Genomic DNA, 12,590 nt, shown 5'->3' with positions numbered 1-12,590 from the left:
TTCAGAATCCATTGCGACCACACAAAACATGGGAAAACTAAGAGATTTTTGTTTGGTGGCTCAGCCCCCACTGAAAATAATCACTACCAGAGATATTTACAGATTGAAATCATAATCTGTATGCTGAAAATGCTGCTTACAAACACAGACATATCCAGATTTTATAAAAAACATGTAACACAAACATAAACCAGAGCAGTTGTGAGCTTCCACTCTATTCTTGACAATTGAGAGTAAGTTGAAAGAATACATTTAATTCCCAGCAGCATCTACACATTCTATTATTATACTTTATTATTAATAGTGCTTCATGAAGTATAACAACATGCCTTAAAACAGTTTCTTGCCACTTAAACTTCTACTTTGTAGTGCTATGAAATGCTTGGGGTAGGTTAAACGCTCTATTACACTGTTTATATATTTTCGCAGCCTCAAAGTAAGACGGCAATCTTGCCACTGTTCGTTTTCAATGCTTACACACTCCAGTCCACAATCTAGTTAAACCAGAGTGCTTTGATTTAAGTTGACTGGCACCCTAGTCCTAACACATCATTTAAAAACAAATCCCACTAGTTTTAGAAGAGCTTTATTTCCAAGTAAACATGCTTGGGGACATAGCTTTGGGTGAGTCCTTTCTCTCTAGTGACTGGCTCTTCATCTCTATAAGCATTTATTTTAAGCCCCACTGATTTCAGTGGAACTTACTTCCGAGTAAGTGTGCTTAGGATCACAGTCCAAATCTGCTTATTAACATGTACTGCACCTTAACCAAGCAATGAATCCTACAAATAAGGTCATGTGGAATGAAAAGGTGGGGGCGGGGAGGATGAGGGCAAGAGAGAAACACATAGGAAATGAAATTTCCTATATGACAAATAGGGGGAAATCTATAGCTAAATGAGTGTTACCCATTTTAATTATATTATTTTAAATTCTAAAAATACAAACCACCAGTAAAAAAAAAGTAAGCATATCAGTATTAATTTTAGAGATCACCTTTACCTCTGCCAAAGGCAATGGAATGGAATGTTTACATTTATGGCTAACTTATTGGGGTCACACAGCGTAAGACACTGAGGGGTATCCATTGGGTTTTATCAGGTTTTAATAAAAGGGGAGAAACTAGACAATTAGTCAGCTAGAACGTTCAGTGCTTCCAAAGTTTAATTCAAAAAATATTAGTTAACCCTCCAGAGATGCAAATACAAAAACCACAACTGAGTATTCCATTCTAAAAGTTAGCCAAAAGCTTCCAGGAGGAAGAGAGTTTAAAAGCCTTGCACACATAATAAATAAATAAATAAATAAAAATAAACTGAGGCAAATAGCTGCCATCCTGAATTTATTCAATAGCAATCTCCATGATTCCAACAGAAATCCTCCAAAATAAACTGGTTAGAGGATTCGCTGTGCCTTTACGTTGCATTTTGCTATAGAGGTACAGTAAGAAATAGGTGTAGTCTTTGACTTTCGGAACGATTACTTGGGAAGACGGTTCATATAACCAGGTAGTGCATTTACATAAAACTTTAAGGTTCTATAGTAATTGCACAGCCACTGAGCTCTCAAAGCATTAGAATACCATTAAGCTGCAATTTTTGAATGATCACATTGCAATCCCCCCTCCAATTTTTTTAAAAAAATGATTTCCCCATGCTTCCAATTGCACTTAACAATGACTAAGCAATCATGCTATAGTAGCCCTTATGTAATAAATAACCAATTGAAAATGAAGTGTGCCTTGCCACGCAGCAGCAATCAGCTTTTATCTCTGTCCAATCAAGTTGACATCTGAACTGCCTAATCCTCCTTTTGTAAGGCACATAAGACTTTGTTGTCACTGTTGGTTTTGTGAATTGTCTCTATAAGCTGCTCTGATTTCCTAAAGATGACAAATCCCAGCGAACAGCCAAGCTCTACTGCACTGCAGTCAATGCGACAGTTGAGATTAAGGTACAGAACTGAAGATACTGGGATTTAATCACCTGTCCGCATGTAACATATTGACCGTCAGCTCTCAGGAGATTAACTTAAATCTGTTCAGAGCAGCAAACCAATTACTATATTCAAAAAGCAAGGAGATGTGCCTGAATATCTGCAGATTTCACTTGCAACTTCTGCAGTCTGCGTCAACTACTGGTAGTTCTAAAGTATATACGTTGTACTTTACAAACATAAATGCGGCAGACCTATGCCATCAGTCATTTAAAGCCACAACTTGCTACACTTCAGTTAGTTAACAAACTTTTTAGCAAGATGTATACTTTTTCTGAATTTCATTTATAACATTTAACTTGTCGGGTAGCCAGGAACGTACATTTACATAAAACTTGAATTTAACATGGGGAAAGAACCCACATTACACAAAATACAACATGATGTGTAGAAATGATGAAGATACTATTTTTATTTCCATGAATAGAACTTTGTGAACCTCATATAGAAATAATCAGAGAGTTTAAAACCACTCAGATCCATGTTATTCTAATTTTGGTTAGGCTACATAGCTAAGAAGTTGGTCTATGTCCAACAGGTTAAAGTCTGAAAGTTATTAAAGTGATCATTCTCTCTGGCATCTGACATGAAATCATGACTTGCTGAAAACATTTAAAAGGCTGCTTGTCTTGTAGAGATAGTATGCCCTTGATTAGTGTGTCAAACTTCTGAAAAATTTACTTCTTAGAAATAAGACATTTTAAAAGCAAAATAATTGAGAACAAATTCTATTAAATACAACAACACTGGCAAATAACTTTCCTTTAGAAGCAAGTTCCATAGATTTCAACAGAACTTACAACTTAGTAAATGCGTTTTGGAGTGCGGTGTTACCCATTTTTATCCACGTAATAAATGGAAAATATAGAACTTAATTAGTTTTCAGTTCAGAACTGGTAGGAATATTTCTGTCCTCCTAAGAGTTACTTAATATTTTTAAATCACAAGACAAAAATATTTTTACATATTTGAATATATGCTTTAGGTATATAAATGTATATAGTTTAGGTATATTAAGACAGGTACCTGCTTACATGATGGTTTATGAAAAGTCATCCATCTGCCCTATTATCATAAGAATTTATCAACAAGCGAGTTATTTGCCTACAACTTCTTTTCCAAGTAAACATCCTTACCATGCAGGTACTACATTGTCATTATTACACACATTAAGGATTCCAGAACAGGCAACCCAAACAAGTAACTTTAACTGCATTCTGTACAATGATATTTGTAAAGCAATCCCAGGTACACTTTTCTGAGACAACCTCACTATAGGTGCAGTGTTTATAATTTAGCACACTTTAGAGAAAAGTGAAACTCATATATTCCAATGATATGCAGTTATCAGCAAGGATAAAATGGCTATCTAATCATTTATGTCATATCTGGAACCTGTCAAAAAGAGATTTCTTTCTGTTTATCAGCTTCATTTTACTCATTCCTATGAGTTGTCTATTGTCACCCAAGCAGTTTTGTGAAATCTAACTCATAGAAAGATGTGCAGGATCAAATCATAGAACTGCCCCCCCGAAACTAATATCATAACATACAATAACAATTCATATACATATGTTTTGCTAGATTGCAGGCAATGCTTTCCAAATCTTGAGGATTTTAGCTAGTGAAATATATTCCAGTGCTTCCAGTGGCACTGAGTAATCTTGCATAATATTAAGAATAGATACAATGTGCACTGAAGCATAGGGGGGACATATAAATGCTTCAAAAGATGCTCATTTTATTGACTATAACTTCCTTAAAACATAAGTAACACATTATGATAAAAGATTCCTTGAACCTTATTTGGGACTGAAGTAGCATCCTGAAATTATTCTGTAAAAAATAGGTCTTGGTTCACAGGTGATTATACTCCTATGCCCTGTCTCTATTATGCCTTAGGGTTTGGCATTATTATATTACATATAAATATGTATACTCTATAATGACAATGCCACTGCTAAGTGCCACCGGGAAAGGGGGAAAAAACCAGGCTTCACATATCTGTCTAATGTAATTGGCCAACTGGACACTTTTATATCCTCTAGTAAAGCAAATGTAAGGTACTGATATATATTTAAGACAATGGCCTTCATGTTTCATTTTATATACGCTACTAAAAAGCATTTTGTCTTGAGCTAGGAATCTATAGACCACCACTGAAATATTGGCTGAATGCCCTTCTTCCGCTTAATCACTTTAAAACAGTAGCAGGTATGAGGTGTGTACCATAAGCATTTAATTTTAAAAGACCTATCTTGGTTACTCTAAAGATGAGACACTACAAGCTTGGCCAGCTACGTAAATATGAAAACAACAAGTTCTACAATTCAGACAAACAGCATTATTAAAGTAACACTATTCTCACATGATCTCCCGAATCAAGTCTCTTGAGCTACTCCAAAATATAACTATTTTCAAATAATGAAACACTATCTTCTATAGATTTCCCTTCCTCCTCCATACAAAACTAAAACCGGGTGAAAATAAGATAAATAATGAAGTTAGACAGCTTGCCAGGGAGCAATCTAGCTTTGCTTAACTTACAGCTAAAGTTGGAAAGGCTGGAGAGAGAGAGAGAGAGAGAGAGAGAGAGAGAGAGACCTTTCCCCATTCGGATCTCCCAGATTCCCCCATCTCAAAGCAAAGTGTGCAAATGAGAAAGATGCTCTGGGAGGGATGCTGTGTCGAAAACCGAGGCATTAAAACAAAAGTGACGTGCTGCACACAGCCGAGTTGAAAAGGCCATTTGCACTTATGCCAGCTTATTTCTTCACTGCACTGTTTGATAACTCGCAGGGCAAGTACTCCAAGGTCAGACAAACAAACCTGAGTGCACTTTACAATATCAAAACACACCAATGACGTGAACTAACTTCATGAAAGTTTAAATACTCATGCAGCTGATGGAGGATGGGGAGGGGAGGGGGGGAGAAGAGACACAATTTCTCTGCAACTTTTAACTATGTTGGGTTTGAGTGCAAAGTTACTTTAAAGCCACCCGATTACGCTATGTCTGCGCCACGCACGTTCCCAGTACATGCTAAGCCTCCTGCCATACAAAACATTGCAATGCCTCCACGAGGGGCTGAAGGAGCAAGTCTATGCTACTTCGCGATGAAATCGCACGTGTACTTACATTGCAAAGGGCTGGATGATCAGGCTAGTCCTTGAGATATTTCCCCCTTCTTGGAAGCAACCGAGGGAGAAGAAGAGACAAGAGACCGAGGAGAGTGGTGGGGAGGAGGAGGAGGAGGAGAAGGAAGCAGGGGTGGGGGGAGCCGTTAGTTCTTCCAGCCTTGTAAGATGTTCACCACCTGGTTCAACATGCAGCCTCCTTTAACCGCACATACGCGCGCGCGCAACGCACACGCGCGCACACACACAACCTTGCAAAGCAATCCAATGAGCAGCCAGCAGCTCTCTGGCGATGGTGGCGGCGTATGTGTGTGTGTATCTGAGGATTCAGGAGGCGAAAGTGCCCGTGCTGCTGACCGGATTAAAAGTAAGCAGGAATCGTCCTGAGAGCGTCTAGGAAGGAAGTGACAGGAGGCGAGTGGGGGAAAAGAACAGCTCACAGGCTTTGTAACATCACGGATGGAGGAGAGAGAGAGAGAGAGAGAGGCAGGGAAAGGAAGCTTCACAACTACACGCCCGGCGAAGCTTCTCTTGCTTGTGTCCTCCCTCCTCCTCCTCCTCCCTTCTTCCTCCTCCTCCTCCTCTTCTTCTCCCCTCTCTCTCCCACAATCCCAAACGAATGACTCTCTCCTACCGAGCTGGAGAAATAATCAGTTTCACTCTTGAAAAAAGGGGGCGGGATCACATCCCGAAAGCGTTTTAATAAAACAAACAGCGAGAGTGAGGCGAGAGACCAGCTAGGAGTCTAGAAGGGGAGGAAGAGGCAATGGCAAAGCGCTCTCGCTCTCTCTTTCTCTCTCGCCCCTCTCTAGTCTCAACGAGATTGATAAATTACTCCACTACCCTACTTTAATTATGTATATGGTATGCAGAATAAATCACCCAACATCAGGCACCTCAATCAAGCACTTTTTAAATGATAATTGCATCTTGGCTGAATCAATCTTGCCATGCCTGACATTTTGCTAATTTTAGTTTTTTACCACGGGGGGGGGGGGGGTAGGGAGAGCGCGCGCGCGCCCAATAGTGGGGGGGGCACGTCTTGGTTAGTGGATATGGGGAGTCGAAGGACTTGGTATATGCCACGGAGCAAGCCTTGGTGACAATCCTTATTATTATTACTATTATTATTATTCACGAGCAAAGCGATCGCGCGGCAGAGAGGCGGAGAACACCGCCCCGCAGATGCCGGTCCCCCTCCTGATCAGGTCTGTCTGTGTCCCCAGAAGATATTGGACAGGGACGGGTGGGGGCGAGGAGGAGAGGACGCGCGAGATCGTGGTTGGAGTCGTCTGGGCCAGCGAAGTGGTCTCGGCCAGAGGCGACCCCGGCAGCTCCCCAGGCGCGCGTGGATTGAGAAGTTAAGAGGGAGGGAGGGAGGAAAGGAAAGGAAAGGAAAGGGAGGAAAGGAAAGGAAGGAAGAAGGAAGGAGGGCGCCCGGAGGTCCCCAGCGGCAACACTTCTTTTTTAAACCAGTGGGTCGGTGGGCTGGCTGGCTGGCTGGGATGGGATGGATGTGGAGCCAGGAGGGCGAGGGGACGGAGCTGGGGTGGGGGAGCTGCTTAAATGCTTAGGAAGCGTGGCGTCTTCGTTTGCCCATTGAGGTCAATAAAGACAGATGAGGCTAAAGCAGGGAATCGACCGGCAGATAAACGCGAGGTGCGTGTCCGGATGGGCTCCGATCCGAGCCCTCCGGCTCAACGGGATAGCAGATCGGAGGAGCGGCGAGGCTCTCGGAGGAAGCAGCAGAGGGAGTCCCGCTTGCACTGCAAGGGAAAGTCCGCCGCTAGCGGCGGCAGCACCATGTCGTCGACATTGGAGGCGGCAGCGCTCGCTCCACGCTGTCCAGCCAGCCTAACTTTCCAACGTGCTCTGAAAACATTGCTCTGCCCGAAAGCCTTCGCCCAGCCGGGGTGGGAGGCGAGAGGCAGGCTGCTGTTGTCGTTTCGTTTCTCGGAGCGCGCTGACCTTTCCTCTGCCCCCCTCCTCCCTCCACCTCTGCTGCGCCTTCCTCGCGGACCCTCCGCTCCGCTCTCGCCAAAGTGGAGCAGCCCCACTTCCCAAACTCGGGCGGCTTTTCCGTCTCCCCGCGCCAGCGGGACTTCACTTACCCGGGACGTCTCCAAACAAACTGCACAGGAAACAGGCGCGCGGGCTCCGGGGGAACAAGCGGGATGCTCCTACGATTTGGGGAGGGGGGGGGGAGCCAGATAAAACTCGCCAGGCTTTGCCAGTAGGGCAGCTGGGTCGGGGTGGCTGGAAGATAAAATAACGGTTCCTTCCCTTCCTCGGGGGAAGCCTAGGCGTGCTCGCTCGTCTGGCAGCAGCTCGCGTTCCCTGGTGCCCCGTCTGAACAGAGCCTCACTTGGCCTTCGCAAACTCCGCTGTGCCAGCTCACCAGCTCAGCTCTGCGAGAGCATCGCCCGAGAAGAGCTTGAGAGCAACCTTGCCCCTTTGCCTGGCGACCGCAGCGCGGCCAAGAAGCGCTCCCTGGGCCCTAAAGTGGCCGCTCTCGGAAAGGGGACAGGCTGACTTGCTGACCTTCCTCCTTGTTTCTCTAGGGCGGTAAATCACTTGTGAAACTCCACGACGGTCTGCTTTCTGGGTTCGTCGTAGTTTTGGCACTTGCCTTCTGATCTGTACATGGAGGGTTGTGTTTTCATTGCGGAGGGGGTGGGAATAGAGGAAAGGTGTTCATTGCGTTCAAATACAGAATAAAACATGACTTTTACAGAGGTGATAAATTAAGGGCATGGAGCATTTATTATTATTATTATTATTATTATTATTATTATTATTATTCCACCCATCTGTCTTGGTTGCCCCAACCACTCTGGGCGGCTCCCAACAAAAAACAGTAAAAACATAATATAGCATCAAACACTAAGAAATTCCCTGTACAGGGCTGCCTTCAGATGTCTTTCAAAAATCACATAGCAGCTTATCTGTTTGACATCTGCTGGGAGGGTGTTCCACAGCGCAAGACTGAAAGGGCCCTCTGCCTGGTTCCCTGCAGCCTCACCTCTCACAATGAATATTCAGGTATATGAATATTGCTTAAAACATTCACACCACTTCACAATCTGAAGAGGCCCCGAAAACAAGAGACAATCCAGGTTAAATCCAAAATCAAGAGCAGGATAATCCTTTTAATTAAGACCAACTGAAATGTCACACAACAGAGAGCAAGCTTTGAAGTTCCACAGAATGCTTCTTCAGGCTGGATGTAAAGCAAAACAAAAAACAGAATGTGGACAAATGGATATAGATAGATGATAGATAGATAGATAGATAGATAGATAGATACCCAAGACCATCTTTTTTCTTTCCTCCTCTCTTTTTCTGCTTGTTGTTTAACAAGAGTGCTGGGGTACTTTGAAGCTTGCTCAGTACGTGGAGACATTTACATTTCTCCTACAGTGCATATCACCATATTGTTGACTTTTAGATTCCCCCAACCCCATGAACCAATGCAGCCACTTGTATTTTTTTTTAAAGAAAACATAAAAGTATATATTTAATTAAATATCCCTATTGCCAAAAGAAAAGGAAAAGTATTTGTACTTTGGAATTCAGTGGCTTTCTTTAAAAATAAAAGGAATGGAAAGGTATCTAATTATTTATATGGAATAAGGGACTGAACTTCTGTTCCCTGCAAGGGTGGCTGAGAAGTTGTTGGGTGGTGTAGACCTCCCTATCTGCAGGCAGAGGCTTTCTGGGTGTGGGACCAGGTTCTGCTGCTGTCAGAGTTTACCAGTAGTAACTCTGAAAGGAGCAAGGCCAGAAACAGGGTGTTCAAGAATGCTGGAGAGGGCAGGTCTTGGATCCAAGGCCCTCTCATTCACCGAACACACTCCCAAAAATAGAATATCAGTGTCATCGGGAGGGGAAAATTTGGAAGGCTGAACAGTGGTGGGTCTTGGGAATGGAAAACCCGTCTCCTACACACACACACACACACACACACACACACACACACCCCTTGCCCATGAAAGCTGGCAGAACTTATAAAGTTGCAGTTTCTCTGCCACAGAGTCCTCCACCACCTATGATTGCTCTGCCCACTTACCAATTCAACATAATTTGCTGCTGCTTGAGCATTATTTTCTAGGTGTTAGGATTTATGCCACTGAAGAGTGAACCTTCCAGCATTTTGTATGATATCTGAATCCTTCCTTACATTGTTTGGTGTATCACTGTGATGGGAATGTTTAAGATAAGTTCTAAGTTCTGATCACACCTTTTATACATATTACGTAATTCAAATGCTGCCAAGTCCTCTCGGCCAGACTTCAGTGTTTTGTCCAGCACCTGGCACACAGATGACACTATAGATAATAGCATAAGGAAGAGATAGACAAAGGAATCTATAGCTGAACAGGAGGGGAGCAGGAGGTGTCTATGAAGCACACAACTTTGTTTCAGAGGGAATCCAGTTTCAGCCATTCATCTACAATTGCTATCATTCCCATCAGATACTGCACTTTATTTTTTGCTAAAGGGGAGCTTTATTCAAGCACTGCACAATGATGGTGCTGGGCAGATTTAAACTTAAGGTTCTCATGTTCTCAGGTTCTCATCCAACAATCTGGCCGTGGCATGACTCCTCTTTTGTGATGGAGGAATGGATGATGTGATGCCATCTCAGATGGTCAAGTGCCTATCGGTTTGGATGCACCACAAAAGAATGGTTTCTTACATATTCAGGGTATATGTATGCAGACATATTGAAGTTTATAAATGATTTTTTTAAATAAATAAATAAAGGCCCGAAAAGGACCTGTGAACTTCCAGAGTTGAGGGAATAAAGACCAGAAAATGTAGAATAACTTCTTTTTATTGCCTGGAGAAGGAACCTCCAGGTTCCCACTGATCACCGAAGACAAAACTCTTGCACATCATAGTGGCAATCATCATAGCACACAATACAAGGTAAGACTGTAAATTAAGAGCAACGTGTTATTGTTTTATTGCTTCATTGATCCATGTGTTATTGGAAAGACTTGATATTCTACTATTTCAACAGGCAGACACATCTCTGTCATGGGTATAAGAGGCACACCATAAATGGCTGAGGAGCAATTTTACCATAGTTCAGTATTTTGGATTTTTTAAATTACATTTTGAACAGGAACTGGTTTTGAAACAATGTAGAAACTGTTCAGGATTGAAATCCACAGCATCAAATAGTATCCAGGACAATGTGGGCCTGTTGATAACTGCCACACGTTCAGTCATACAGCACTAGCATTTTCTTTTCAGCACCAACCCTGCTCTTTCTTCCACAGTGACAAACAAAACAAACACCTTTAACATGATAATGGTGCAGACAACAGGAAAAATCTAGTTACTTCAGACAGATGACATGCTGCAAAGCACTATGAAGGTTGATACGCTATAACTCCTCTGTGGTTTCAAGATTCGATGTATACCTACTATTGGGACCAAGCTCTAGGGGAAGTTCAAAATACTGGCAACGGCCGCTTAAGATGTATCCAAAAGATGCATGAAAGCACATGTGTGCACAACACCAAACCCAGAAATGACTGAAAATGTCAGAAAACAAGTCACTGAAAGGGCGGAACAGGAGCAGAGCAGAATGGGGTGGGGTGTGCTTATACGTTCTCCACTAACACGCATGGGGTCCAAGAATGGAACCCCTGTGAAAATTGCTCGTTGACTGTATATCACTTCGTCACTATGCAGCCACATTCCTGACACATGCATGTATGAATGCACACCACTCTATAATGCATCACACAGTGACTTACCACTGATTGTGGTGAGCTGCCTCACTTGAAAATCATTGGGCTTGACATGGTGTGAGATGGTGTTTGATTTGTGATGGCTGTTTCACATATGGAAATAACTACTTGCTGTTGCAGCCATCAAAAAGTTCGAATGCATGGAGAAACTTCTGCTAACCTGCGTTGATTTCAATGGGAGAGTTGATCTCTCCTTTTGAAAGCAACGGAGCTTGAAAGTGCTTAAAGGTTTGATGAAATGTGCACATCGTTTTCTCCTCAGCTTTCAGGTTTAGGTGGTCCCTTTGGATCTGGACTATGGGCTTTAAGGTAGATCATGTAACTTTTTGTAGGATATGTCTTGAATTACAGTAACACCAAGAATTCCTTTCAAGATACCTGGCTGTTCAAAGTCACAGAAGAAGAAGGGAACACATAATGTTGTCTAACCTCACAGCCCCATAAATTGGATCGAGGACCATGATGCATCAGCTTTGTAAATAAACATGCACATATTAGTGAAAATAGCATTAAAAATTGTATTACATTACAGGAAAGCTTTTTTTGCAAAAATGTTTTCATAAGGGGAAATTGTATTAAAAATGTGTATATTAGGAGATATTTATAGTGAAATGCTTATGAATTTTCATGAGGACTTCATTCTTCAAAGCAACAACAACAATGAATTTAAGACTGGAGAAATTAGAAGTGAGAGAAACATTGCTTTTACCCATTGCTTGCAGGGGGAGCGGCTGCATGGTCATGGGGTATGGCTCAATTCTTTTCAGAGTCACCAGCCTGCACTAGGAGAGAGGGCACTCCTTCTTTCACTCTCACAGGCCCATCTGCCCCTTCACACCTGGTTGTCTCCAAGGAGACAAGCAAGGCATGAATGGAGGCAGAGGCTGGGCTCTTCCATGGAGAGAAATCTTCTCTTTCATCACTTGCAGCACCACCTGACCCTTGAAGCCAGCTTGCCCCCAAGGAAAAAAGTCATGCACATAGAGAAACAGAGACCTATGAGCCTACCATAACTTGACTTCATATAGAGTTCAGTAATGAATCTGACTATAAACAAAGATCTATGGTCCCCACAATTTCTTCCTCATTTCAGATTTCTAGCATGTGCTAGAAGGGCAGTAGAGTGCTCAGTAGGACAAAACTTGCTTCCAGGAGACCTACTGAGCATTCATCCCGATTTCTCTTCACAAAGTTTGCGGGGAGGTTGTACAATGTTGGCTGTTTGTTGCACACTCATCCTGATTTGTTTGTGGGGGGGGGGGTCTATACAACTTTGTATCTAAATATTGTTTTCTCATACTTTCCAGTCATTTTCCTTACTGAAAATGTCCAATTTTGGGGGGAAGTGGATTTGCTGTGCAAGAAGGCTAAATCCACTTTCATTTCGCAAAGTGAATTTGCAGATCTGCAACTGAATTCTTATCCACAGAATAGAAACAGTCTGGTAGTGGCTCTGAGATGGGATTTAGGAACTGGATCTCATAGATATCTTGATGGTAGATGTAGGACTAGAGAAGCTATTGCTTGTTCAAAGTGTCTATTTTTTGCGCACAAAAATAGGGTGATCAAAATTCAACCTACGGGCTATCAGCTGCTGTTTAGACAGAGAAAGAAATACATTGCAAAATCCTTACCTATGGTTACCCAGGAACTGTATGTTCACATAGCCCAAACTGGTCTGAAATTATTCAA

At 42.5% G+C, this 12,590-nt stretch overlaps 1 protein-coding gene and 1 long non-coding RNA gene across 15 annotated transcripts in view; one reads left to right on the top strand and one right to left on the bottom strand.

Annotated features, from left to right (window-relative positions):
- The window catches only part of MEF2C (myocyte enhancer factor 2C), a 172,987-nt gene that overhangs the window by 145,616 nt on the left and 14,781 nt on the right, over positions 1 to 12,590 (bottom strand). For 2 of the 14 annotated variants that reach the window (XM_028749302.2, XM_028749304.2), the window contains exon 1: positions 5,135 to 5,732. The exons of 9 other annotated variants lie outside the window; for them this stretch is intronic. The gene's annotated coding sequence lies outside the window, so the exon portion shown is untranslated. Of the gene's footprint in view, positions 1 to 4,542; positions 4,688 to 5,134; positions 5,733 to 7,244; positions 7,618 to 12,590 lie in introns of those variants that run through there. 3 more of the 14 variants (XM_028749305.2, XM_077936230.1, XM_077936231.1) reach the window with 3 other exon arrangements.
- LOC114606762 (uncharacterized) overlaps positions 6,181 to 12,590 on the top strand; it is a 61,953-nt gene continuing 55,543 nt past the window's right edge. The window contains exon 1 of the long non-coding RNA XR_003708969.2: positions 6,181 to 6,341. This is a non-coding gene — a long non-coding RNA (uncharacterized LOC114606762). The remainder of the gene's footprint in view (positions 6,342 to 12,590) is intronic.

This window comes from Podarcis muralis, chromosome 11, assembly GCF_964188315.1.
Source record: "Podarcis muralis chromosome 11, rPodMur119.hap1.1, whole genome shotgun sequence".
Lineage (NCBI taxonomy): Eukaryota > Metazoa > Chordata > Lepidosauria > Squamata > Lacertidae > Podarcis > Podarcis muralis.
The sequence above is the reverse complement of the archived record's forward strand: the minus strand, read 5'-3'. Positions and strand labels throughout refer to the sequence as shown.